At 44.6% G+C, this 26735-nt stretch overlaps 1 long non-coding RNA gene across 1 annotated transcript in view; it reads left to right on the top strand.

Moving 5' to 3' along the window:
• Nucleotides 1-26735, top strand: part of LOC147366865 (uncharacterized) — a 231302-nt gene that overhangs the window by 118097 nt on the left and 86470 nt on the right. The window contains exons 5-8 of the long non-coding RNA XR_015169512.1: nt 9809-9961; nt 10634-10726; nt 12857-13002; nt 14274-14353. This is a non-coding gene — a long non-coding RNA (uncharacterized LOC147366865). The remainder of the gene's footprint in view (nt 1-9808; nt 9962-10633; nt 10727-12856; nt 13003-14273; nt 14354-26735) is intronic.

Raw genomic sequence — 26735 nt, 5'->3', positions numbered from 1 at the left:
TGAGGTCTCTGGAGAGCTGTGGTGTCACTGGTATATTTGACATGCAGAGCAGGGCATTCTCACCCCCTCCTCTATGCTACAATATTAATTTTTAGGAATTAGCATGTAGTATTCCTTAGTAATTATTTCTAGTTCTCACTTAGTTTTAAAACTAGAAATTTAAAGGAGAAAATCTCAATTTTGAAGATACGATTTAAAGTCAGCGAAATAATTTGTGTATACACCAAAATGTGGGCTACCCAGGTGGCACTAGAATGGTAAAGAACCCGCCTGCCAGTGCAGCAGATGCAAGAGACACAGGTTCAATTCCTGGGTTGGGAAGATTCTGGAGGAGGGGATGGCAACCCACTCCAGTATTCTTGCCTGGAGAATTCCATGGACAGAGGAGCCTGGTGGGCTACAGTCCATGGGATCAGATACAACTGAAGCAACTTAGCATGCACACACTAAAATGTATGTGTGTTAAGCAATATATTACACCTCACAGTTTGCACTGTTTCACTGCCTTGACTATGCAAAACACAAACTCTCTAAGAGGTCACATAAAATAACAGAATTTTGTTGTTTCATCCTCGCAATCTTTTACTATTGCTCTTCTTTTTTGCTTTTATTGTTCAAATGCAGAGATATATTCTATCACAGGAGTTGAACACATAAATAGCACCCAGTGTGAATTCAAAGGCTCCCCAACTAAGAATTTACTCTCAAAAGCAACATGAATGTGTATCTGCCTGTGCTGGAGACTACATGGATGACAATTTCTGATTCAGATCAGATCAGTTGCTCACTCATGTCCGACTCTTTGCAACCCCATGAATCACAGCTCACCAGGCCTTCCTGTCCATCACCAACTCCCGGAGTTCACTCAGACTCACGTCCATCGAGTCAGTGATGCCATCCAGCCATCTCATCCTCTGTTGTCCCCTTCTCCTCCTGCCCCCAATCCCTCCCAGCATCAGAGTCTTTTCCAATGAGTCAACTCTTCGAATGAGGTGGCCAAAGTACTGGAGTTTCAGCTTCAGCTTCATTCCTTCCAAAGAAATCCCAGGGCTGATCTCCTTCAGAATGGACTGGTTGGATCTCCTTGCAGTCCAAGGGACTCTCAAGAGTCTTCTCCAACACCACAGTTCAAAAGCATCAATTCTTCGGCGCTCAGCCTTCTTCACAGTCCAACTCTCACATCCATACATGACCACAGGAAAAACCATAGCCTTGACTAGACGAACCTTTGTTGGCAAAGTAATGTCTCTGCTTTTGAACATGCTATCTAGCTTGGTCATAATTTTCCTTCCAAGGAGTAAGCATCTTTTAATTTCATGGCTGCAGTCACCATCTGCAGTGATTTTGGAGCCCAGAGAAATAAAGTCTGACACTGTTTCCACTGTTTCCCCATCTATTTCCCATGAAGTGGTGGGACTGGATGCCATGATCTTCGTTTTCTGAATGTTGAGCTTTAAGCCAACTTTTTCACTCTCCACTTTCACTTTCATCAAGAGGCTTTTTCTATTAAATAATAAGCAGTAAAAATGTGCATATATATGTGTGTATATGGCCATGTGTATACACACATATATATAACAAAAATGCCACAGTAATGGCAACAATTGTTTAACTCAGACCAACAGAAGATTTTGGGAGTGTGGGAACAGGACTATTTCATCATTGGCACTTTTTAGCATCACTGGCACATGGTGAAAATAAAAGCTGACCAACATCACACTGGTCGCTGGGGCATTCTGTTCCCCCTAACCTCAGGGGCCACTGCTGGCCCATCGTGGGAGAGGTAAGCAGGAGAGTGTACTCAGATAAGCCTAGAGGACTGTTGCAGGCAGGCAAGAATTAGGGCCTGAGATAAGGGTCTATGTTGTTTGAAGGGTAAAATGACACACGGTTATTTTATTCCGCATATTTCTACTTTGTCTCTTTAGCTCTGCAAATATCTCCAGGGTTCCCCATTGAGAGCCCTCGGAGGGCACAGGCCCTGTCTGTACATCTCTGTATTACCCACCTCCTCTGCCTGCCCCCTGGATGTAGCACAGCCTTTGGTTCATTCTAAGTCCTCTGTAAATGTCCACAGATAGAGAGATTTCTCTAACCAGTATCTTCAACAGTTTAAAAGCAACTCGTCCTCTCTGTGTTATGTGAACTCAGGAATTGTAGCCTCCTCCTCTTGCATTCATTATACACACCAGCGGGCTCGCTCTTCCCCAGCATGGTTATATAATAGTCTTGAGTCTCCAAAACGCTATTAGCTCACCTTCACTGTCTTCACTTCTGCTGCCTCGGGAGACTGACACAGGGGAAGGGAGAAAGAAGGCAGGAAGTAGAAAGAAGACCTCTGAAGATTTCAGTGAGTTGGCTCCACCCGTGATCATTCAGATACAGGTTCTTAGACCCCCGAGGCCTGCCGAGGTTCCCATTATCTTTACAGAATGGAAAATGACATATCCACAGAGGAGTCCCAGGGCCCTTGTGGGAGTGCCTGAGGGAGCTGGAAGATGGAGCCTTTTGGAAGCTGTGCCGGCCCTTGTCTGCCTTCCTGCTGCAGGGCAGGGAATCAGCGCTGAGATTTGGAGCACTTCCTCCAGCCCACCTCCAGACCCCACAGTTTAGTTCTTCATTAAAAGAAGGTCCGTAGAGGCGCTTAAACACAAAACTCCCCATAATGGTGAATACTCAGAATTACTTTCCACCTGATACTGCTTCATTTAATTGGACTAAAGCAGGTTCCCCCAGCTCCAGGCTCCCTTGAAATCCTGCCCAAATTTGCCTGGCTCCTGCGTGGGCCTGGGTAAAGATGAGGCAGGTGCACCGAGGGGCTGCGAGCTGGGCTCCCATGAACTGTAATGGTTGCTGCATGACTGATTCCCCAACTCCTCCGCCTTCCCGCCATATCCCAGGACCCCCCCGCTTATGCAAAGAGCAGGCTCCCTAGTGCCACCTTATGAAGAAGTGGTAGGGCAATTTCATTTAATATTGCTAGTGCTTCCATTAACCTGACTATATTGCTCTCCATCCTCAATTTAAGACTCTCTCTTTCTCTTGATTATCGATGTATTTCGGAGCCTCTGAATGTCCTCTCCAGACCTCTAAGCTAGCCTGGAATAAGTTGATAATCGAAAGCTTCAGTTCCTTGAGGTTTTCTGGCTTTAGAGTAATGCAACCTTCCTGTGCCCCACCACCCCCAGGCCTTAGAAGCCATCCTGGGGTCTCCATTTTGCTCTAGTGTGCTCTGATGTTCTCTGTATTCACTCTTGCCTCTATTTCTCTTCCTCCTTCCCACCTTCCCTCCCTTCCTTCCTTCCCTCTTTCCTTCCCCACCTTTTTTTTAATCGGTCTTTTCTTTTTGTTGTTAAGATTTGCTCAATGAGAACGTGTTTTAGTTTTCTTGGAAACAGGTAGGCAGAAGTGTATTATGGACCATTTTTACTCTATGATTGATTGATTCAATTGTTAATTCAGTAAGTATGCATTAAGTGTCTATTATGTGTCAGGCACTCTTGTAGGTTCTGTAGATGAATCAGGAGCCAAAGGTTGTGCTTTCATGCAGCTTAAATTCTAGCAGAGAGAGAATAAGTTAAGGAAAAAAACCCACATTTACAGCAAATGAAGATAAAAAGTGTGAAGAAAACTGATGCAGTGTAAGGGGCTGGAAAGTGATAGGAAACCCCCCCATGCCTGCCCTTGTAGCCATATATGCTCCTTTGAACGACAGAGGCCTCTCTACATTTAAATTCTACAATAAGGACAATGTGGGAGTGCGATAGGAATACTCTCTCCGGGGGAGAGTACAACGGGCAGTGTAAATAAGCTTACACGCCCCCTCCCCATGGCTTCCCTGCCATGGCATGCAGAAAGCTGGGGTAGGGCCCCCTAGGAGAACAACCCCAAGCTTTCCTCTGGAGTGCAGCCCTGGGAGGATGAGGCATCAATATGAATACAGGGAAAAGATGGTGAGTCACCCTGCTCCATCCTGTCAGAACTCTCAAATCACCGCTCAGTTCCCAAGGTCTGAGAGAGGGCCATCGCCCTTATTCCTTGCATCCCGTGGGCAGCCTAGGATTGAATGCTGCTGCTGCTGCTAAGTCGCATCAGTCGTGTCTGACTCTGTGCGACCCCATAGACGGCAATCCACCAGGCTCCCCTGTCCCTGGGATTCTCCAGGCAAGAACAGTGGAGTGGGTTGCCATTTCCGTCTCCAATGCATGAAAGTGAAAAGTGAAAGTGAAGTCGCTCAGTCGTGCCCGACTCTTAGCGACCCAATGGACTGCAGCCTACCAGGCTCCTCCATCCATGGGATTTTCCAGGCAAGAGTACTGGAGTGGGTTGCCATTGCCTTCTCTGAGGATTGAATGAAAGCTGGCTTTTCAGACCTATGGTAATTGGGATGAAGGCTGCAGCTGGATTCCTCCCACCTCTAATGCCTTCAGGGAGTGGTCCACTGTAGCCTGGCCAAAGGAGAGCACAGATCTCTGACCTCAGCAAAGAATGGAAACCTCAATGCTCGGACCAGAGGATGATTCTGTAAGAATAGCAGGCCAAGACAAAGGCAGGGCTCAGAGCATGAGAAGAGTTACATGCCTTCCATGAAAATAGGTCTCTAGGCCTTTGTACGCAGTGAAGGAGGGATGGAGGGAAAACTTTGGACTTGGTCAGACTTGGGGCTGGATCCTGGATCCACAGGCCTCTGTTGTCTGGTTTAAACTATCACCTTCTGGGATATATATATATATATAGTGTCCTCACTGGTAGAATGGGCCAGCCACACCTTATTCATAAAGTTGTTGTGAGGATTAAAGAAAAATGTAAATGGATAAGTCCAGGCATTGGGAAAGGAACCTGGCACTGAGTTAATGACCATAAATGTCCTTGTCTGGAATTTCACTTAAGCAGGACTATGTCCTCATTTATTTGAAGCCTGAAGAATTTAGGGGTGAATAGCATGGCTGTAACTTACTTTTAAAATTCAGCTCCTCCCATTGAGCGAGACTGTGTCGCGTGGCCCAGCGTCGGCGTGACGGTTGGATGCGGGCGCGGCACTGCGGGTCCCTTAAAAAATAAATAAAATAAAATAAAATTCAAAAAATATTGTGAGGTAATAGTACCTTTTCTGCAGAGTCTCTAGCCAATACACTTATCCACTTTTATTCAAAATCTAGGTAACGTCATTCACCGTCTTGGCTTAAAAACCATCTACTTGCCAACAATGCTTTATTTTTATCTCCAAGCCAGACCTCTCTTAGGAACTTCAGACTCACATATTCAGCTGCTAATTTGACATCTAAGAGCGTGCATATCCCAAACAAAATGCTTGACTCCACATCCCAACCCTACCCCCACAACCTGGTACCCAGCCCTGCCCCACCTTTTCCATGTCAGTAAATAACCACCACGATTCACCCAGATACCTCAGCCGGAAACCTCCATCCCTCCTCCTCCTCCATGCCCCTCAGCCAACCCATCAGCATTCCCAGCTGATCTTACCCAGGATTTTCCTAATCCAGCCCCTCCCCACCACCTCGACTGCCACTTTCAACTGGATCACACCAGCAGCCTGTGAAATTAGTCTCCCAGCTCCCACTCCTGTGCACTGTAATCCATTCCCTGCATGGCCAGCACCATCTTTTTAAAGCACAAACCAAGTCTTGTCATTTGCCCGCTTAAAACTATCAGTAACTTCCCTTGTACATAGAGTCAAATCTAAACACCTCCCCGCAACCTGCCGGACTGGGAGTGTGTACCATCTTCTTTTCCACCTTTCTCCCCCTCCTTCCCTTGTCCATCCTTCTGCTTTTCTCACAGCACTCCAAACACACCACCCTCCAGATACATCGCCCTCCTTTCCATTTCTTTGACAAACCAATCCCCTTCCCCTCTGGCCTTTCTGCTAGGCTGTTTCCTCTAGCTTGAATTCTCTCTCCCTTTCTCTTCCCATACCCAGTTCCTTCACATCCTTCAGGTCTCAGCTTACAGTTGACCTCTTTGAGTATCCTTTTGTGACACCCCAAGTTCCAAATAGGCCCCTCAGTCATTCTCATAGCACATGGCTCTGCTAACCTTCAGAGAGGGAAGGATTGGCTGTTTACCAGTGGATATCCAAAGCCTTGCATAGAGCTCATTAAAATTTAATCTCTTAATAAATGAACCAGTTAAAAATCATTCTGCCCTTATTCTAAATCCCCATCTCTAGGCCCCACACCTTGCTTCTCAGCCACAGGTATACTGGGCCATTCCTTTTGCCAGGCCCCCGTGGCTTCTTTGTGAGACCCTCACACTTCCACCTCAGCCCAGCACTGCATCAGCCTCCCTGTTACTCTGCCAGCATCCAACAGCCCTTGAAAGGCAGGTTGGCCAACCTGGGGCATGAAGGGTAGCTACGTTCTGCACACATGTGCATGTGTTCATCACACATTTCTTACTCAGTCTTTTATTTCTCCTGCAACAAATGCGGTCTTTGTTTGCCCATCCAACAACCCAACCCCTGCAAAATGAGACGGTGCCAACACTGACAGCAGACCACAGGCCCTTGCTTGCCATGTTGGCCCCCTCAGAGGCCTTCTCCTTGCACTTTTTGAGGTGGTTTCCTGTTGTTGCTGAGGTCAGCATTCAGCCCAGCTTTGAACAGGGAAGCCTCACCCATCCCAGGGCGACTCTGGCTTTCTTATCAGACTCTGCCCTAATGGGAAGTGAATGCTGCAATCGCGGGGCGCACTCCGAGGTCACAATTACGTAAGGATTATTAATGAAGCAACGATGTCAAAATTGTGTGAAATCAAACTCAGATTTAAGTACTTAAAATAAACAGATATAAAGTAACAGATGTCCCGTTTTGTTCTCAGATGATTTCATCCCTTGTTAAAAATAAATGTCTGGCTTGAAAGGAGAAAAAAAAAGAAAAGGGGAACTTTACTTCCATGTTAAAAATTAATTGAATCCAGAGGTTGGTAAAGCAACTAAGTGGTGTGGGGTTTTTTTTGTTTTTTTTTTTAAGGCAAAGACATATTTGTGTTGATTTTTATTTCAGCGAGTAATAAATTCATTGCATAGCCCCAACTTTGATAGACCAAGCTCACGTCCTTTGAAACCCAAAGGGAAAATTTCTCCATAGTTATTATGTAGATAAGAATGGGGCCCAGTGTATCCATCTGAGGAGAATTTAGTTCCATGCTTAACCCCAAAGGATGCAACAGCAGAGGCTTCAAATACCACAAGTCCTGATTGTCATGCTTGCCGCCATCAGAAACCCATGGAGGTGGACTTGCCTTGGAATTTCAGTATGGAATTCCCAGAGAAGACGCCTACTGAAATTAGTAATGGGAAAGGCAAATTAGGTCATCTTGTCCGTCCCCCTGCCAGCTTCCTACACTGTGGTTAATTTTCTCCTCCTTTGATCAGATACATTTTAAATGTTTCAAGAGATGGAAATTGCACCAGTTGGCTCCCTCTAGAGTTCCACAGTCTACTGAAGTAATAGGACTCGATTTTCTGCCTGTGAGACTCAGTGGGAATTTTTCCAAGAGTGGAAGGTTGTTTGTGAACTGGGGGCTGCCTTTACCTCCCCCAAATGTCTCTTCCTCGTTCTGTTTATGGCCCAATTCAGAGGATTTAGAAATCCGGAGAAATGTTCATCTGTCCAAAATCACAAAATGGCCCCGGGAACATTCAAAGGAAATAATTTATTTGTAGATTCTGAGTAAAAAAACACAAGGGGATTGGTATTGATGCCCTTGAATAAAAGATGGAGCAGCTCATAGCCCCGATGCTGGCTGTCTGTGCAGGAGAGTTGCATGTAGCACCATTTATTGAAGGGGATAAATAATCCAGATAAGAAACCATATGTTTCCAGGCAGAAAATACATGTTACTAAACTGTTAGCCACTTTGAAAAGTAAAAATACTTGGTTTTTCAATCGGTTAAAATTGTCTTGCCTGTATTTCCGGTCCCCATCTCTGAACCCCCATGCCTGAACAAACCGACATTAGATTAGCAATGAAAAGCAAAGAACGGGGTAGTGGTGACAGTTACACAACATTGTCAATGTACTTAATGGCTCTGACTCGTATGCTTAAAAATGGTTGAAATGTTCTTTTTAAAAGGGAGGGAGGTAGAAAAAATGAAGCCATTCGGTGTGTCATAAGTAAGGAGTGGACAGTTTATGCAATAGGTAGAGTGGGTGGGAGGGGTGAGTGGGGTCTAGTTTCGCTCAGACTTGCTTCATTTCTCTGCACTTGACTCTGCAGCTTCTGCACAGACTGAGGGTGGGCCAAGATGTCCCCGAAGTGTCCCCAGACCCAGCACGTGCCTGCTTTGTGGTGGACACTGCTGTTGCCAGCTCCCCAGTCATTCTCCTTTCCTACAATAGAACCTCACTTGGGTTTTGAGTATCGCTTTGCTGAACCATTAAAAATAAATAAAAACTCAAAGCTCACTTACTGCCTCCCTTACGTGGTGACTGGCTGTGTGACTTAGCTCTGACCGATGAGATGCCGGCAGCATCCCCATGGAGGCAGCCATCCATGTCCCACTCTGTGTCCCTTTGCCTTCCACCTTCTTCCTTTTGCTCCGTTGTGGTTGTGATGCTTGAAGGAGCAGCAGCATCCAGCAACTATAGGGACAACGCAGAAGGGAGAAGGCAGGTGATGACATTTCAGAGTTGCCCTTCGAGCCTTTGTAGGGGCAGAAAATGCTCCCTTCTTCACTTCTAGATTCTTTGGATGGTCTTATAATTAAGTTGACAAAAAACAGATTAATAGAAAAAAAATTTAATTCCATATGTCCAGAAGTCCCAAGGATATGAGACTCAAGACCAAGTCAGGCAGTTGAGCTTATGTGCCACCCCCAGCTAAGGAATGGGATAGAGGTCAGGGGCTTCAAGTAAGGGTGGTGGGAGGACAATTCACAGAACAATGAGATGAGCAGATGTTTGGTAATTAGAAATTTGCCATGCCATGCAGATATGCCTTTCAGATAAAAACGTTATCTCTGGTAATAATCCTTTTTTTTTTTTTTTTTGGTACACGTCCCTATCTAAATTCTTCAAGGTAGTTAAGGGAGAAGTAAAAGTTTTTCCTGAGTCTCTAGGTCTTGATTGCCTTCAGCTCAAAATAATTCACATGCAAAAGTGGCATATTTTGGGATAGCATGTTTTGCTCCCCTTCATCTTGGGCAAATCAACACTCGTGTGTGTGTGTGTGTGTGTGAAAGAGATGTATATGTTTTCCTATAACAAATAAACACTTTTCCTTGTTTAAGCCAGGGCAGTAGGGTTCTCTGTGATAGCCAAATGAATTCTTAACTGATACAAGTTCTATGTCATGTCCTTTGAAATTCCACATTACGCGCTCCTTTGAATTAAGTGCTGAAGGCCAGTGTTAAAACACAAATGCTCGTTGAGAGAAGAACATTTTAAGTTGTAACAAGCCATTGACATCTTACTGAAAGTGAATTCATCAAAATAGCTCTCTGGTCCAGTAGCAGGGGGCTGAAGGATAGGCAGGGAGGCAGGTGGGCTTTGATGGAGGGAGGGGGTTCTATTCCCACTGGGTCACTACAGTGACAGTCCTGGGGTCTTGGAGTTAGGGGTCTTAGGGGAGGTGGGCAGTGCTTGAGGGAAGATGAAGGACTGGAAAGAATATGGAAAAGAACAAAAGTGGCCTTGAATTCATCTTCTGAAGAGAACACTTCAACCCTGAACAACATCGGAACTACCCTCAGACATCTACAGGGGAGATGGGAGAGCTGCATAAATATTGTCTGGAGAGTTTAGACTTCAACAGGAGATAATTCTGATTACAGTTTCTTTTCTCAGGGAAAAGGTATTTCCCTCCCCTGTTGCCATCTCTTCACGCCTACCCCACTTTAAGAGCCTGCTCAAAGCCTAGAGCCTACCAGGACCCCTGCCCTTCCCCGGGACACTGACAGCATGCCTGTGCTGGCTTCCCAGCCCTTTCTTCCCAGCTGCGTGAGTACGAATCTCAGCCTCTCCCGGTGGAATGTCCCCTTTGGCTGGGCTGCCTTTTTTGTTTGTCTTAGTGTCTCTTGCAGTGCCTTATGCCTGGTGGCCTTTTTTTAAGCTAACGTTTGTAGAGTGCTCATGGTAAACGGGGCTTCCCTGATAGCTCAGTTTTAAAGAATCTGCCTGCAATGTAGGGGACCCTGGTTTGATTCCTGGGTTGGGAAGACCTGCTGGAGAAGGATAGGCCACCCACTCCAGTATTCTGGGGCCTCCCTTGTGGCTTAGCTGGAAAAGAATCTGCCTGCAGTGTGGGAGACCTGGGTTCGATCCCTGGGTTCGATCCCTGGGTTGGGAAGATCCCCTGGAGAAGGGAAAGGCTACCCACTCCAGTATTCTGCCCTGGAGAATTCCATGGACTGTGTAGTCCATGGGGTTGCAAAGAGTCAGACACGGCTGAGTGACTTTCGCTTTCATGGTAGGCCAGGCACCTTTCTAAGCCATTTACGGGAACTCTTCCTTCAGTCCCCAGTCCCTGGTCCAGCCCCACCCCCAGCCAGGCCCTCAGTGTTGGCCTGGCAGAGAAGGGGCCCGTGTGTTAACCCTGGGTCTGTTCATCCCACCCCCTCCTCTTCTCTCAAACCCTCACTCACGTTAACCTCCCTGCTTTCCCACCAACAGAGCCAGGCCCTTAGCTGTTCTACTGCTAAAAGATACACCATCCCTATAAAGCTTTTAATGGAGGAAATTACGTCATCAGGCTCAAGTCAAGAGGTAAGAAAACAAGGATCCTGGAAAAAGAGCATTTAAAGAAGACAGCCCACTAAAATCAGTCCCACACAGCACAGGGGAGGAGGATCCCAACACTGTGAGCCTCGGTCGTGCCCGACTCTGCGAGCCTATAGACTGTAGCCCACCAGTCTCCTCTGTCCATGGGATTCTCTAAGCAAGAATACTGGAGTAGGTTGCCCTGCCCTCCTCCAGGGGATCTTCCTAACCCAGGGATCAAACCTGCCTCTCCTATGTCTCCTGCATTGGCAGGAAGGCTGTTTACCACTAGCAACCTGGGAAGCCCTGGTGAGTCTCTAAACCACCTTAATATAATAATCTGACAGGGGAGCAGGCTTGCTCTTGAGGTGTAGAGTTAAATACAGGAATTTTAGGCATCAGATAGCCCTGTTTTATGTCCCTGCTCTGCCCCTACCTTGCTGTGTGATCCTAGGCCAGTCACTTAGTGTCTCTCAACCTGTTTTCTCATCCGTAAAACAGGAGCATAGTTCTATTAGAAAAGCTCACATCTCCTATGTTGCTGTGAGAATTCAGTGAGAGAATCCATACGAAACACTTTCAGTGGTTCATCAGGGGAGATTTAATACCAGAGATTACTGGGGTTTAGGATGGGCTGTTGGAGCAAAACGAGGGAGACAGTGTTACCCAGAGAGAGGTTAGTAACTGCAGGAAGACCCTACCCTTTGAGACAGGAGCAAAAGAGGAGAGGGGGTTACCCTTGCTTACAAGCACTATCTCGTGAGGCCACCGCTGCCCCTTCTGCTGGAGCCATCACCACTGCTGCAATGAGGAAGCAGAAGTCTGGGCCCTTGCAGACTCTGCAGGACCCCAGTAAACCCAAGGGTGCTGCTGCTCACCAGCCAGGCACAGCAGCCTGCGGTCACCTGAACCAGACAAGTAACGAGTTACAGTATTGATATAATGACTTCTCCCAAGTCTCTGTGAGTGCTTCCCATGATAGAACCTAACCCAAGCTAGCAAGGAAGTCTGGGAAATGTAATTTTCAGGTTTCTGAATCCTGGATACAGAGGAGAAAATACAAGAGTGTGTAGGAAGCTAAGAACCAACTAAGAAATCACCAACACTGAGGTTACACAATCCGAGCACTTGATTATGTTAATTATCATCATCATCATCATCGTCATCCTTTTTTTAATTTTAATTTCTGCAACAAACAAGTAGTGGGACCTCAATCATGTTATTTCATCTCTCTGGGCTTCCCTGGTGGCTCAGATGGTAAAGAAACTGCCTGCCAATGCAGGAGACCAGAGTTCAGTCCCTGGGTCTGAAAGAGCCCGGGGTGAAGGGAATGGCTACCCACTCCGGGATTCTTGCTGGGAGAATTCCATGGACAGAGGAGCCGGATGGGCTGGTCAGGGTCACCAAGAGTCGGACACGACTGAGCAACTAACACTAACTGACTAACCAGGCTTTTATTTCTTTATCTTTAAAGCAAACAATTTGGGCTGGACAAGTAATGGGTCCCTCCCAACAAACAATTTTCTTCTTTCCCTCGTGTATCCAATCGGTAAACATTTTGCTGAGGTCCCAAGTGTGAACTGAGCACTGAGGTAAAATCAGCAAGATTGGGTTTGAACTAAAGGTCACTTGTAGTGATAGAGACAAACAAATGCATAATCTCGAACTCATCCAGCTAGTTAAGGGCAAAACAAACTGACTCCCAGGCGAGTGCTCTTTCCTGTTTATCTCCTTACTTCCCTAATTGATCTAATAAATTCCACACAGAAGAATTTCTTGTTCTGGCTCTCGATGTGCACAGAACCAATAGTCCTTTCTCTGATAAGCTCCATTTCCCATTGTCCATCATCTACCTCCTCCCTGACCTGTACCCCAATATCAATCTGTCAAGGATGTAGCAGACAGGTGACCTGCAGAGTGGGTCATCTGCCTGGGGTCCTGGTCAGCACCTGCGGAGCTCTCAGAGTAATAAGGGGTGTAAAAATATGAATGCTCTGGATGTCCGTGATTTCCCTGTTTGCCCCCTCTGTCATTGTGCTGCCCACAGATTTCCCATTATTGCTGATGACCCTAATGTGGAGTAGGAGACCCTGTGGAGTCCATCTCTTCCTCCTGCTCACTCTGAATGCATTTCAGATATTGCCGTGGAAACGTCAATTCCCCAAGCCAAGAAGACCCTGTTTCCCAGAAGCTGCTTCTACAGACTCTAGAATATAGATGAGCCTGGCCCAATCACACACTATATCTTGACCCAGCGGATTTGCAGCATACTTGCATTGGAGGTAAATCGATTGGTGCTGCTTAATCCTGGCTACTATCAGGCAGGTTCTCCCCTACTCATTGAAGCTTAGTAGCAACAAGCCCTTCACTGTAAAGAGAATTTTTTGTCCTCTCACTTGGGACTAAAGGTCAAAGTTTAAATCTATATTTAATGCCATTTTCTGAAAACTGGATTTGTGATTCCCTTTATGTTGGTATTACATATCTTAAGGGATTTCAAGGGGAGAAATCTGGGAAGCCCAGTTTCTGAGAATGACCTTTACTTTAAATGTGTAAATAGGATGGAGCTTGTATTTCTGCTTTTTAAACCTTTTAATTGTGCTTCCAAAGACAATTCCGGAAAGCAGGGGCTGTGCTGAGTGGTTACCTGGAAGCCACTTTGAAAAGAAGAGACTCAGATTTTTGTCTTATACAGAAAGGCCAAAGGTTAATGGCTCCTGCTCTGTTGGCCTGCTAGGGACAGTCTCTTTTGAAGCTTTGTACCTTGAGCTATGGTGATCCCATATTAGAATATGCAAATAGTACGGCCTTTAACTGCCTCGGAAAAGGGAAAGTTCAAATTTACTTAATTCTATTTTTCCTCTGAATTTTATAAAACATTATTGAAATGGTATCAGAATATCATTCAGAATGTCAGTTTTAGAATATTTCAAATATTTACCTAAAGTTTTTTTTAAAGGGCCGCTTTCACTGTCTGAATGTGGCACTAAAGGCAGTTATAAAATTGACTTTCCTTGCACTTCATAAGCTCAGACTTGCATGTTTAAAAAGTAGTGATGGGAATTTCTCAGTTTGCAAACAGCCTCTGGGCATGGCCAGATAGATAGATACGTAGATAGACAGGAAGAAATAATTCTAATATTTAATAAATATACCACGATAAGCTTATTTAAAAAAAAAAAAGTTGATCCTCATGTTATTATCAGGTAATCTCCAGTACTTCCGACTCCTAAAATTTGGAGCTTGTTATTTTGAAGTTAGGTGTGATTTGTCCTCCATGGTCTCTGTACGGTCAGGCCACCCAGCACGGCTGTCCTCTTGCTGTCTGTCCATCACCTGCTCCACCAGTACCTGCTTCACCTGACCCTACTCACAGGACAGACCTTCCTAAATAGCTGCCCCCACCCCGGCTAGTGATTGCTCCAACTTTTAGATCAAAACATCTCCACCTGTTATCAATGTGTTGGTGAAGGGGATCGCGCTCTGCTGGTTTCCCTGGTAACTGATGAGCCCACCTGATGTCAATTCCCCCTGGAACTCCCCCTTCCTCCAGGGAGCAGAGACTGGCACTCTGGCCTGCCCCATCATCTGCTTCACACTTCGGGGTGTCGCTCTAGGACCTGGTTCAGACGTGTAAGTCCCCCACTCGTTGAACCACTGATGGCTCTGTCACCAACTCTGGGCCCTTTCTTTGGTCTTGAAGCTGGGCAAGCACAGGGCTCATAGGCTTGTGGGGTGAAGCCCAACAAGTAGCGGAACAGCCGGGAGACTGAGGAAACTCCAGTGAGCACCGACATGTTGGGAAATAAGGATGGGGGTTGGGAAGTTAAGGGGACCCTGCACTAACACGTGGGCCTGAAAGTTGCAGGGGTGATCCTGGGGTGGCCATTCACTTGCATATGGGGCACAGAGGTTCTGGGGTGATCCCAAAAGTTGTGGGGAAACCCTGCATGGCCGTCCACTAGTATGCAGGAACCTGGGGTCGATGCGCCAAGAGAGTTCAGAGAACTCGTAGAAAATCCTAAGGCTGTTGGCCAGAGCTCTGGGCTGGCCGCTGGTTTTTACATAAAGAAAGACCACAGAGGCTAACTGCGGAGGCAAAGGTTAACTTAAATGCTGATTCTTGTTCCTCTGAAAGTGAAGCACGTGAATGTGAGTGAATATGTATTATTGTCTATTACTGTTATTTGTTTAAACCAAATTGGCTATCTAGAAACGGAAAAGAAATCCCTGAAACTGTCCAAGATGGGACTCTTGACATTGTGAAACTGGTTTTTATTACCGATAGAGGAATTTAGCTTTCTAGAAGGAATGGGTGTTTCTCTTCTTGTGCCTTTGAAATGCAAATGATCTAGCTGGGCTCTCAGGAACTTTCATCAAATCCCTATGAGTGAAGGGGGGAAAAGGAGGCTTTTTCAACTCTCGAAGGAAAATTGTGAGATCTCTGTGTCTGTAAAGATACCTGTATATCTATGTGTACCTTACAAACCTGAGGTTGTCTCTGCCTTCAAATGGCTTTGCTAAGATCAGTTTGTGGATGAGATCTATTTCCCTGGGTTAAAAAAAAATGTGTGACGCCAAAAACTCTGCCTCAGTGCACCAGCACCGAATCAAATCTCAGAGATAGAATTCTGAGTCAAGTAAAAAAGAATACAGTCATTGCTTTACCAGGCAAAGGGGAACAGAACAGGTTCATGCCATCAAAATTGTGTGTCCCAAGGACTTGGGTGGTGGTCCAGTGGTTAAGGCTTCATTTTCCAATGCAGGGGGTGAGGGTTCAATCCCTGGTCAGGGAGCTAAGATTCCACATGCCTCGTGGTCAAAGAACCAGAACATGAAAAAAAAAAAAAAAAAAGCAATATTATAACAAATTCAATAAAGAAGTTTTTTAGAAAAAAAATTGTGTGTCCCAACCCAGGGGATTTGGTGAGGAGTCTTATGATAAGCATGGTTCAAGGGTGGGGTTGCTGATAACAATCAAGTTATGTGCAGGACCTGCAGTCCTTTAATCTGGCTTTAGATGGTCTACTGATGAGTTTCTGTGGTTCTTGAGGTTTTCAAACTGTGACCTTCTCTCGACTAAAGAATGCTTCCACAAGTAGTAGTAGTTGTTGTTGTTCAGTCGCTCAGTCATGTGTCCAACTCTTTGCGACCCATGGACTGCAGCACGCCAGGCTTCCCTGTCCTTCTCCATCTCCTGAAGTTTGCTTAACCTCATGTCCACCGAGTCTTTGATGCCATCTATCTATCTCATCCTCTGTGGTCCCCTTCTCCTCCTGCCTTCAGTCTTTCCCAGAATCAGGGTCTTTTCCAGTGAGTGGGCTCTTCTCATCAGGTGGCCAAAGTAATGGAGCTTCAGCTTCATCAAGTTCAAAGATATTGGTACAGTTAACCCTTGGGGCAAAACAGGACTCTGTCCCAAGCCTGCACTGTTGTTTCTTGACTGCTGCTCTCTTGACTGCCGCTCCCTTATCTCTGCACCCCTTCCCTTCCCTGATTAGCAACTGTTTGAACCTGCCCTGTGGAACTCAGGGAAAGTCATGGAGGCTGAGGCCTATTCCCTACAAAAAAAGAAATGTGGGACACAGAAAGGTTTCCATGCCCAGGAGCCCTGCAGGGCCCTGCTCAGTTTCAAGTGCTAACACAAATTCTGAGAATTCATTCCTGAAGCTGGGAAAGTATAGGGCTTATAGGCCTATGGAGTGCAGCCCAATGTCACATGGAAAGGAGGGTGGCTCCCAAATTAGATTTTTCATTACTCAGCAATGTAACAAAATCTAGCCGTAGGAAGTTGTTTCTCTGGATCCTTCCAGACGGTTCTGCCCCTATCATTCCTACGGCTGACTTGCCCACCCATCTCCAGGTGCTTTCTGTCTGCACAGTATCTATCCATGATGCCCTGTCAGGGGTGCTTTTGTATGGATGAGGCCCAGGAAAGGGCACACCTTCCCCAGATGCAATTCAGAAGTGGCAGGACCAGGTTTTAACTGCTAGCCCATCTGACCCAGAACCCACACCCTCCCCTTGACTCCACTCTGCTCCAAAATGAAGTTCACTGGGCTCTCTCCTCTGAAAAAAAAAAGAAAAAAGAATAACTTTTGTTTTATAAAGAGAACCATTTCTTGTAACATTTATTTTTTTTTACCCCTTTCATCCATACCTGTCGCTCAAGTGCCTCCTCCCAGCCCCCTGCTTCCTTCCTCAGAAAGCAAAGTCACAGACAGTTTGAGGCAGAAATGTGCTGGTGTTTCAGCCACTTTAATAACCAGATCAGGTGTCTTTGTGCTCAGCTAGTAGCTAGCCAGATGGAACAAAGCTGTATATGTCTGGAGCTAATGTGTTCATAGGTTATAGCCATGGTGAGCCTCAATTCTCCAAGACACATCTAAATATTCACTCTATGCTTGCCCCAAACTTTCCCCTGCTTCCTGTGGTCATTTATGCCTTAACGTTGCTCTCCTGCCAGCAGCCAGCAACTTGCAGCTCCTGAATAGCCCCTTAGGGAGATGGCAACTCTCCTGCCTCAGTCCCTTCTTCGTTTTCCTGGTTGGTCTTTGTTTCTTCATTCTTGCAGCTGGGCTCCTCCCATTGTCTCCCTACCTTTGTCCCCTGGCCCCCAGATAGCTGTCGCTGAGACCGCTGTTGACCCTGGCCTCTCCAGGACCTGCTCTCCTCCGCCCGACATCCTTTATTTAACTGCGGCTGCCTTAGGCAAATCTGATTAAACTCGCCTCCTGCACTGCCACGCTCCTTCCCCGGGGCTTTGTGCCACCTCTGGCTTTCTTCTTACCTCTCCTGTGATCTTTTACCTTCTGTTCTCCCAGCTCCCTTCAATTCTGCCTCTGCACTTTGTTTCTGTCTGACCCCCTCTATCCCTTCACTTTTAACTGTAGCAGACTCAAGGGAATGTCTTTAAAAAAAAAAAAAAAGAAAAGAAACCTGAAACACTATCTTCCCTCTATTCCCTGCCATCTCTTTCCCAGCTCCTCCTTTCTCTTTTAAGGCAAGTTGCCACCATATCAAACTAAAATCGAGTTTTATTGTTTTTGCCTCAGGCCCTTTCCTCTCTCATTCCTAATTCCTAAACTCCAAGCCTAAAGTACTCCTACAGTGTCTCAGATTGAGACCCTCTTTTCCTTTTTTCCAAAGATCTCCAGAAATCAGTCTTCGGCTCCATCCTCAGCAGAAATGTCTTCATTCAGGGTCTGTGTGGTACACCTCGGCTAATGAAATTCTTGGCTTTTCATCATGTAGCCCAAGATAGAAACCAAGACCGCCACCTTCAAGGCCCTCTTGGATGGCTAGTACAGATGTAAACACCAGAGAAGTGGCTTGTTCACAGCAGGCATGTAATAAATACTGACGCAGCAGAGAACTAGGTAGGATTGTGGTTTCTGGAGTCAGGCAGATGAAGGTTCCAGTCCTGTGGATTCCTTAAAATCTCCCCATTCCTTCCTCTGTGAAGGATAAATTATAATGCCTGCCTACTTTATGTGCTTGTCGTAAGGATTGAGTGACATAATGTGTACAAAAGTTGAGCCCTAAGTCTGGTACAAAATACTGTTCAAAAACATTAGTTGTTATTAATAGACAAGGAACAAATTCCATGAGACAGAACTGTAGCTTCTTACAGCTTAACTTCTGACTCTAATTTTTAAAAAATTAAACATCTCAGCTTATTGCTAGGTTTAATTGACTAAAAGTGGTTCCCACTGTGTCTTAGGCCTGTTTCTAGTTCTTATTTGTAATACACATTTGGAGTATGAGCAGTTCAGCATGAATCAGGCAGCCCCCACCCCAGCTTTACCTAAAAATCCCACAACTCACCTTGTCACTTTCCATTGGTATCCCCTGTCAGAGAGCTTTGAGGTCCCTAGGCTTCTTTGGTAGCTCAGCCAGTAAAGAATCTGACTGTAGTGCAGGAGACCTGGGTTCGATTCCTGGGTTGAGAAGATCTCCTGGAGAAGGGAATGGCAATCCACTCCAGTATTCTTGCCTGGAAAATTCCATGGACAGAGAGCTTGGTGGGTTGCAGTTCATGGGGTCACAGAGTCTGACATGACTGAGCGACTAATACTTCAGGGGTCACTTGGGGGAACAAGTTTATGCCTTAGGAAAGAATTGTTTACACTTGCTTGACCACCACCCCCCGCCAACCCAGCCCTGTGCGTTATATGTCACTTAAGACAGTCACAGGAAGGGCATGGACACAGTTCTTCCACAGGAGAGGTTGTACTCTTTCAACTCTTTTAATTAAATTGGCCAGTAAATTCAATAAGCATTTTAAAGAAGGATCAATGCAATCAAAGAAACAAGGAATTCAGTGTAGCCACAGGTTTGGGGTTTTTTTGTGTGTGTGTGACTTGTGGGTGAGCCACTATTGCAGTTGACACAGAATAGGAGCATCTGGATTCCATCAACTTCCTTTAAAGCACTTGCAAGTAAGTTGCCTTGACCAAGGGGCTAAGAAGTCGGCCTTTCACTACCTTCTCAACAAATGATAATTTTTTTCGTCAGCCCTGTTAAAGTCAATGTCTGAAGCCAAAGTGTTCGCCATTATTCCCAGAAGAAGAAAAGGGAGCCCAGTGCTGTTGCTTGAGCCAAAAACCGGCCGCTAAGACTCGGAGCTCTTAGTTCTGTTGCATGGTCAAGGCTCTATGAAGACGCTCGGCTTCCTCTCCCTCACCTTCTGCATCTATGAAATAGGAGTAAGTGAGGTCTAGAATGGCCAGAGACTCAAGGAGAAACAGGCATCAGTGAGGCCCTATGTGAAATGTTCGGTGAGATTCTTGGGTAAAAAATTACCAGGGATCACATATGTGCTTGCCCACTTCCAGATTTACCAAATCTGTTACGTTAATGCATAGTCACATTCAAGGAGAGCAAGTCCAAATTGTATTAGAAGGAAGGACTTTAAGTGCAGCCAGTTTGGGAAAGCTCCTCTGACCATCTGGGCTCATCCTACTTGCTCTTCCAATTCAGGCATTAGTCTCTGTGTGTGATGGGTCCCCCAGGCCTGCAGTCTCAGGGTCACCCACTCCTCGCTGCCCACCGCCTCCTGCAGCTTTGTGCTGTGTCCTCCAATCTTATTTCACAATAAAAGATCACAAGGCTGCCTTTTTGCTGTTAAGTCTCAAATACCCCTGATGTTAATCCTTGGAGGCTACACAAGAGTGTCATTTTCTCAATGCCATCCTCTATTCCTATCAGTGGGTCATCTAAGCTCAAGAATATACACACCATACGCTTCCAAAAATGGACTCCATGAAGCCATTTTTCCTTTGAATGAGGGAGTAAGATGCCTCCAAAAATGTATTGTTTTTTTTTCCCCTTAACTGACATTTTTGTGAAGAAGTTATGTAGCATTTGCCCTGCTCTCAGATTGTCTCATGCAGTGAGCCATGTTATAGAGACAGCCTTTCCCAAATATCCTCCCACACCTCATGCATCCCCTCTGAAAAAAGCAAAGATGTGTGTGCTAGACTTTGGGGAATGAAAATGGTTCAAGGCCCCCACCCACTCAGAAGGCACCTGGTCTTCCAGCTCCCCAAACCTCATCCTTACTCCCCTTAACATTTTTTCTTTGTCCTATTTCTTAAAGGAGCCAATTCAGTGCATGTGTGAAGCTGGTCTCCAGGGAGAAGCATTCTCTCTCTAGTGAACCCAACTAGGAGGGGGAAGCCAGACAGGGTCACGTCCCCCCATCCCCTTGGTGGAACCAAGCCAGCAGTCAGCTTGGAATGTCTGCGGAAGAGGACTCTGGCAGCCAATCTAATTGCACAACCCCGCAACTCCCCTGGGCCATGAGTCACCCGCCTGCTGTGAACCCACAGCGCTTTGATGCAGCCCTTCTCAGATCCCTGGGCCTGCTGCTCTCATGCCTGTCTAGCCCATTTCCCTGTGAGTCCAGGCAGGCAGCATTAAATGCTTTTTGCTGTGTCCCTCTGTGCCTAGCACTGTGCCTGATGCTTTGGAAGCCTTCACTAATTGTCTGTCAGATGAACAAACACAGATAAAATATCAGTTGACAATTAACCCACTTCAAAGGATACGGAACTCTATTTCTGGAAACTGTATTGAAGTAATTGGTTCACAGCTTAAATTACTAAAAGTGCTTACTGGATAAATGAGTGACTTTCTTGGCACACTTTATAACAAGTGACACATCTTTGACCAGTCACCAGAAATGTGAGTTTACCCCTCCAGTGTATATTGAGAGCCATCTCTGCACCCACGATTGTTTAGCACGTGGGAAAGGGGAAGACAGAAAGGAAGACATAATAGAAAGGGAGACCTCAGCCTTGTCCTCAAGAACATCTTAATCCTAACGAAGAGGGGCAGATTCAGAAAACTCTTTGCAGCATCCTTCTGATATTTCAAGCTGGTCTCAGATCCCCAGACAAACTTGCTGGGATTTAGACATTGCTCAGCCAGCCAGATTGGTTCTGGTCACAGTGTCTCAAGAGCTCATCATGTCACGATGTTCTATGGTCACATCACTAAAATATTCAGACAGGCGTTCAACCATTATGAAGCCAAACCAGTGTCTGTGGGGAGATGAGTGGTTCCCATGTAATCCCAAGTCTGAAAGCAGGAAAAGCAAATGGAAAACTTCATCAGACATACCAACTGAAAGAGGAGGAGATGTGCCAGCCTCCTCCATCAGAGCTGTGGTCTCTTCCTTCTGTCTGTCTAGATCCCCTAACCATCTCTTAAAAGGAGAGTGTGGCTAAGTTGTTCTGACGGCACCTATTTCCAACTCCCTTTTCTTTCACAGTCCTCCACTCTAGAGGCTGGAGAAGCTATCATTTTTGTCAGCCTGCATTATGAGGAAGGGTGGTCATGTGATCTTTGTGGCCAAGAGATGAAAGTCTTCTAGAGGCTTCTGAGAGTGCTTCTGCTTTCCTGACACTACCCCCATTCAACCCCCAACTTTCTGTCCTTTTTAAAATTATTATTTATTTGCTGCACCAGGTCTTGGTTGTGGCACACAGGATCTTTCGTTGCATCTTGTGGGATCTAGTTCCCCGACTAGGGATCCAACTTGGGCCCCTTGCTTTGGAAGCATGGAGTTTTAGCCGCTGGACCACCAGGGAAAGTCCCCTACTTTCTGTCTTGAATACAGATATGATGCTTCGTGTTGGACAGCCTTTTTGTAAACGTGAGAGATAGATGAAGAGAAACATCAGTCCTGACCCTTGAACCACAAAGCAACCTTCAGACTTCTTATGTGAGAAAAAAAAATTGACTTTTGTTAAAGGCGCGGTTAGATTTCCTGTTACTTGCAACTAAATACGTTCCTAACTGGCTTAAATTTTAAATGTGTTTTTAACTTTTCGTGAGGAATAATCGACAAAACATTAACAGTGAACAACAACTGGGAAAGAGGAAAATGGTAACAGAGAGGCTGGTCTCTCTGGGAGGCATTTATGAAAGAAGAGCCCATTGTGGCTGTTAGTGGATATGCAAGGGGGGCCTTTTCTTGTTTCCCAGTTAATACACTGTGGAAACTTTTTTCAGTTTTTATATCTTTTTATTGAAGTAAAGTTGACTTACAACGTTGTGTTGATTTCTGCTGTATTGCAAAGTGATTCAGTTTTTTGTTGTTTAGTCACTAAGTTGTGTTGGAATCTTTGTGACCCCATGGGCTGCAACATTCACACCAGGTTCCTCTGTCCTCCACTATGTCCCAGAATTGGCTCAAATTCATGTCCATTGAGTCAGGGATGCTATCCAATAATCTCTTCCTCTGCTGCCCCCTTCTCCTTTTGCCTTCAGTCTTTCCCAGCATCAGGTTCTTTTTCAATGAGTGAGCTCTTTGAATCAGGTGGCCAAAGGACTGGAGCTTCAGCTTCAGCATCAGTTCTTCCAGTGAATATTCAAGTTTGATTTCTTTTAGGATTGACTAGTTTGATCTTCTTGCTGTCCAGGGGAGTCTCAAGAGTCTTCCAGCACCACAATTTGAAAGCTTCAATTCTTTGCCACTCAACCTTCTTTGTGACCCAACTCTCACATCTATACACGACTACTGGAAAAACCATAGCTTTGACTATATAGACCTTTGTCGGCAAAGTGATGTATCTGCTTTATAATATGCTCTCTAGGTTGTCAGGAGAAGGCAATGGCGACCCACTCCAGTACTCTTGCCTGGAAAATCCCATGGACAGAGGATCCTGGTGGGCTGCAGTCCATGGGGTCGCTGAGGGTCTGACACGACTGAGCGACTTCACTTTCACTTTTCACTTTCATGCATTGGAGACGGAAATGGCAACCCACTCCAGTGTTCTTGCCTGGAGAATCCCAGGGATGGGGGAGCCTGGTGGGCTGCCATCTATGGGGTCGCACAGAATCAGACACAACTGAAGTGACTTAGCAGCAGCAGCAGTCTAAGTTTGTCATAGTTTTCCTTCCAAGGAGCAAGATATACATTCTTTCATAATATTTTTTCCATTATGGTTTATCATAGTATATTGAATATAATTATCTATGCTTTAGAGTAGGAATTTATTGTTTATCCATTCTCTATATAAAGGCTTACGCTTGCTAACCCTGAACTCCCAGTCCACATCCCTCGCTCAACCTTCTCCCCGTTGGCAACTGCCAGTCTGTTCTCTATGTCCATAATTCTGTTTCTGTTTCATAGATAGGTTTATTTGTGTCATGTTTTAGGTTCCACATATAAGTGATATCGTATATTTGATACACGATATCTGTCTGATTTACTTCACTTAGTATGATAATTTCTAGGTCCATCCTTGTTGCTGCAGATGGCATTATTTTGTTCCTTGTTACGGTTGAGTAGTATTCCATTGCGTGTGTGTGTGTGTGTGTGTGTGTACCTCATCTTCTTTATCCTTTCATCTGTTGATGAACATTTAGATTGTTCCCACGTCTTGGCTGTTGTGAGTAGTGCTACTCTGAACATATGGGTGCAGGTATCTTTTTTAATGTTAGTTTTATCTGAATATATGCCCAGGAGCAGATTGCTGGATCATGTGGTAATTCTACTTTAGTTTTCTGAGGAACCTCCATACTGTTTTCCATAGTGGTTGCACCAACTTGCAGTCACACCACCTGTGTAGAAGGGTTCCCTTTTCTCCACAACCTCTCCAGCATTTATTATTTGTAGACTTTTTAATGATGGCCATTCTGACCATCGTTGTGTAAGATGAGGTGGTACTTCATTGTACTTTTGATTTGCATTTCTCTAATAATTAGCAATGGTGAGCACCTTTTAATTTGCCTAATGGCCACCTATATTCCTTCTTTGGAGAAATGTCTATTTAGGCTTTCTCCCCATTTTTCAATTGGGTTGTTTGTTGTTGTTGAGTTGTATGAGCTTTTTATATATTTTGGAATTTAAACCCTTATCAGTCACATCATTTGAAATATTTTCTCCCATTCTATCAGCTGTCTTTTCATTTTATTATGGTTTCCTCTGTGCAAAAACTTTAAGTTTGATTAGGTCCCATTTGTTTGTTTGTTTTTCTATTGCCTTGCATACTGACCTAAGAAAACATTGGTACAAGTTATGTCAAAGACTATTTTGCCTATGATCTCTTCTAGGAGTTTTATGTTTAAATCTTTAAGCCATTTTGAATATTTGTGCATGTGTGTGGTGTGAGGGTGTGTTCTAACTTTGTTGATTTACATGCAGCTGTCCAACTTTCCCAGCACCACTTGCTAAAGAGACTGTCTTTTTCCCGTCGTATATTCTTGATTCCCTTATCAAAGTTAATCAACTGCAGGTGTGTGGGTTTATTTCTGGACTAGGTATTATATCCCATTGATCCGTATGTCCGTTTTTGTGCCGATACCAAACTGTTTTGATTCCTGTAGCTTTTTAGTGTTGTCTGATGTCTGGGAGGGTTGTGGCTCCTGCTTTGTTCTTCTGCTTCAGGATTACTTTGGCAATTCTGACTCTTTGTTGGTTTCATATGAATTTTAGGATTCTTTGTTCTATTTCTGTGAAGAATGCCATGGGTAATTTGATGGAGTTCACATTAAATCTAGGTTGCTTTGGGTAGTGTGATCATTTTAGCAATATTAATTCTTCCAATCCAAGAGCATGGAATATCCATTCATTTCTTCAAATCTTCTTCAATTTCATGGAAACTTTTAAATAATGTTTTTAACAATAAAACCTCAATTAGCCAGCCCATTGTCTTCAAGTATCTAATTATAACTCTCAAATAATCGGCCAAGCTCACATCATTGATTACTAATATTTGGATCAATGTTTTCAGGTATTAGAAAGCACTTTTACATATGTCATCTGATATGATCACCACATCCTTCATCAGCTCCATGGATACAGATGTATACAAGCATGCCTGCCTGGTATTAAAAGGGCAATTTTGAATCCTCCAGGAAATAGACCTATTGACTAATTATTTACTGCATGTGAAATATATGCTGGTTTTATGTTTTTAAAAGCTTGTGGTAGTCATTATAGTATGCTGGTCCATAGTACCATTACTTACTATAGCCAAAAAGTAGAAACAAACCCATGTGTCCATCAACTAATTAATGGATTTTTGAAATTTAGTATTTCATACCACAAGATATTATCTGGCCATTAAAAGTATTTACGTACTGATACATACTACTACATGGATGAACCTTGAAAATATCATGCTCGGTGAAAGAAACTGGACACAAAAGACATATTGTATGACTCTATTCTATTTTTAATTCCATTTATATTAAATGTCCAAAATAGACAAATCCATAGAGACAAAGTAGATTAATGGTTACCAGGGACTGGACAAAAAGAAGAATGGGAAGTAAGGCTCATGCTTATCAGGTTTCTTATCAGTGGTAAAAGTGTTCTAAAATTAAATGGAGATGATAGTTGTACTAGCCTGGGAATATACCGAAAACCACTGAATTGTATACTTTAAAAGGATGATTTCATGGTATATAAATTATCTCAATAAAATATCATTATCTATATCTAGATAGATATGAAAGCTCAGACTCTGGAGCCCAACTTCTTGGGTTTGAATTCCAACTCTTTCACATCCCAGGTATGTGATTTTGGCCAAGTTACTAACTTCTCTGTGCTTCAGTTTTCTCATCTGTAAACCAGAGATATTAAGATTCATGTCTCATAGGACTGTTGAGGGGATTAAAAATATATATAAATTGCTTAAAATCATGCCTTACATATAGAAAGTACTGTGTATTATTATATTAAATATTATTTATTATTATTGTTATTAAAACCCAAGTGTCTTATTTGGTACAAGGACCATTATTTATATCAAGTTGTAGATAAATTTATTTGAAAAATAGATAAATTTTAATGTATAGATTTGGTTTCCCTGTCTTCATCCATTTACTACCTAAATGGGTATCTGTTATAGACTTCAGTTCAGTTCAGTCGCTCTTGTCCAATTCTTTGCAACCCCGTGAATCACACCATGCCAGGCCTCCCTGTCCATCACCAGTTCCCGGAATTCACTCAGACTCACGTCCATTGAGTCAGTGATGCCATCCAGCCATCTCATCCTCTGTCGTCCCCTTCTCCTCCTGCCCCCAATCCCTCCCAGCATCAGAGTCTTTTCCAATGAGTCAACTCTTCGCATGAGGTGGCCAAAGTACTGGAGTTTCAGCTTTAGCATCATTCCTTCCAAAGAAATCCCAGGGCTGATCTTCTGCAGAATGGACTGGTTGGATCTCCTTGCAGTCCAAGGGACTCTCAAGAGTCTTCTCCAACACCACAGTTCAAAAGCATCAATTCTTTGGTGCTCAGCTTTCTTCACAGTCCAACTCTCACTTAGTTGTTTGTAGATACAGAGGTAGTAATCACCAGCTAGTGATTTTACACGCACACACGCACACTGTGACTTTGAACTCCACATATGTTCAAGTGTAAAACTTCAAACACCCCTCTTTTTTTTTCTGGAAGTCCTAACAAGGAGCTTGCATGAGCCCACAGTCTATCAGTCAACTTCCATGGGTAGCGGGTGCCCACATTTTCTTTCTCTCTCACTCTGGCTAGCATAGAGCT

This window comes from Bos grunniens, chromosome 8 (genome assembly GCF_055505025.1).
Source record: "Bos grunniens cultivar Pamir isolate PY7600 chromosome 8, Bosgru_T2T1.0, whole genome shotgun sequence".
Lineage (NCBI taxonomy): Eukaryota > Metazoa > Chordata > Mammalia > Artiodactyla > Bovidae > Bos > Bos grunniens.
Note: the sequence above shows the minus strand (reverse complement) of the source record. Positions and strands in the feature narration are given on the sequence as shown.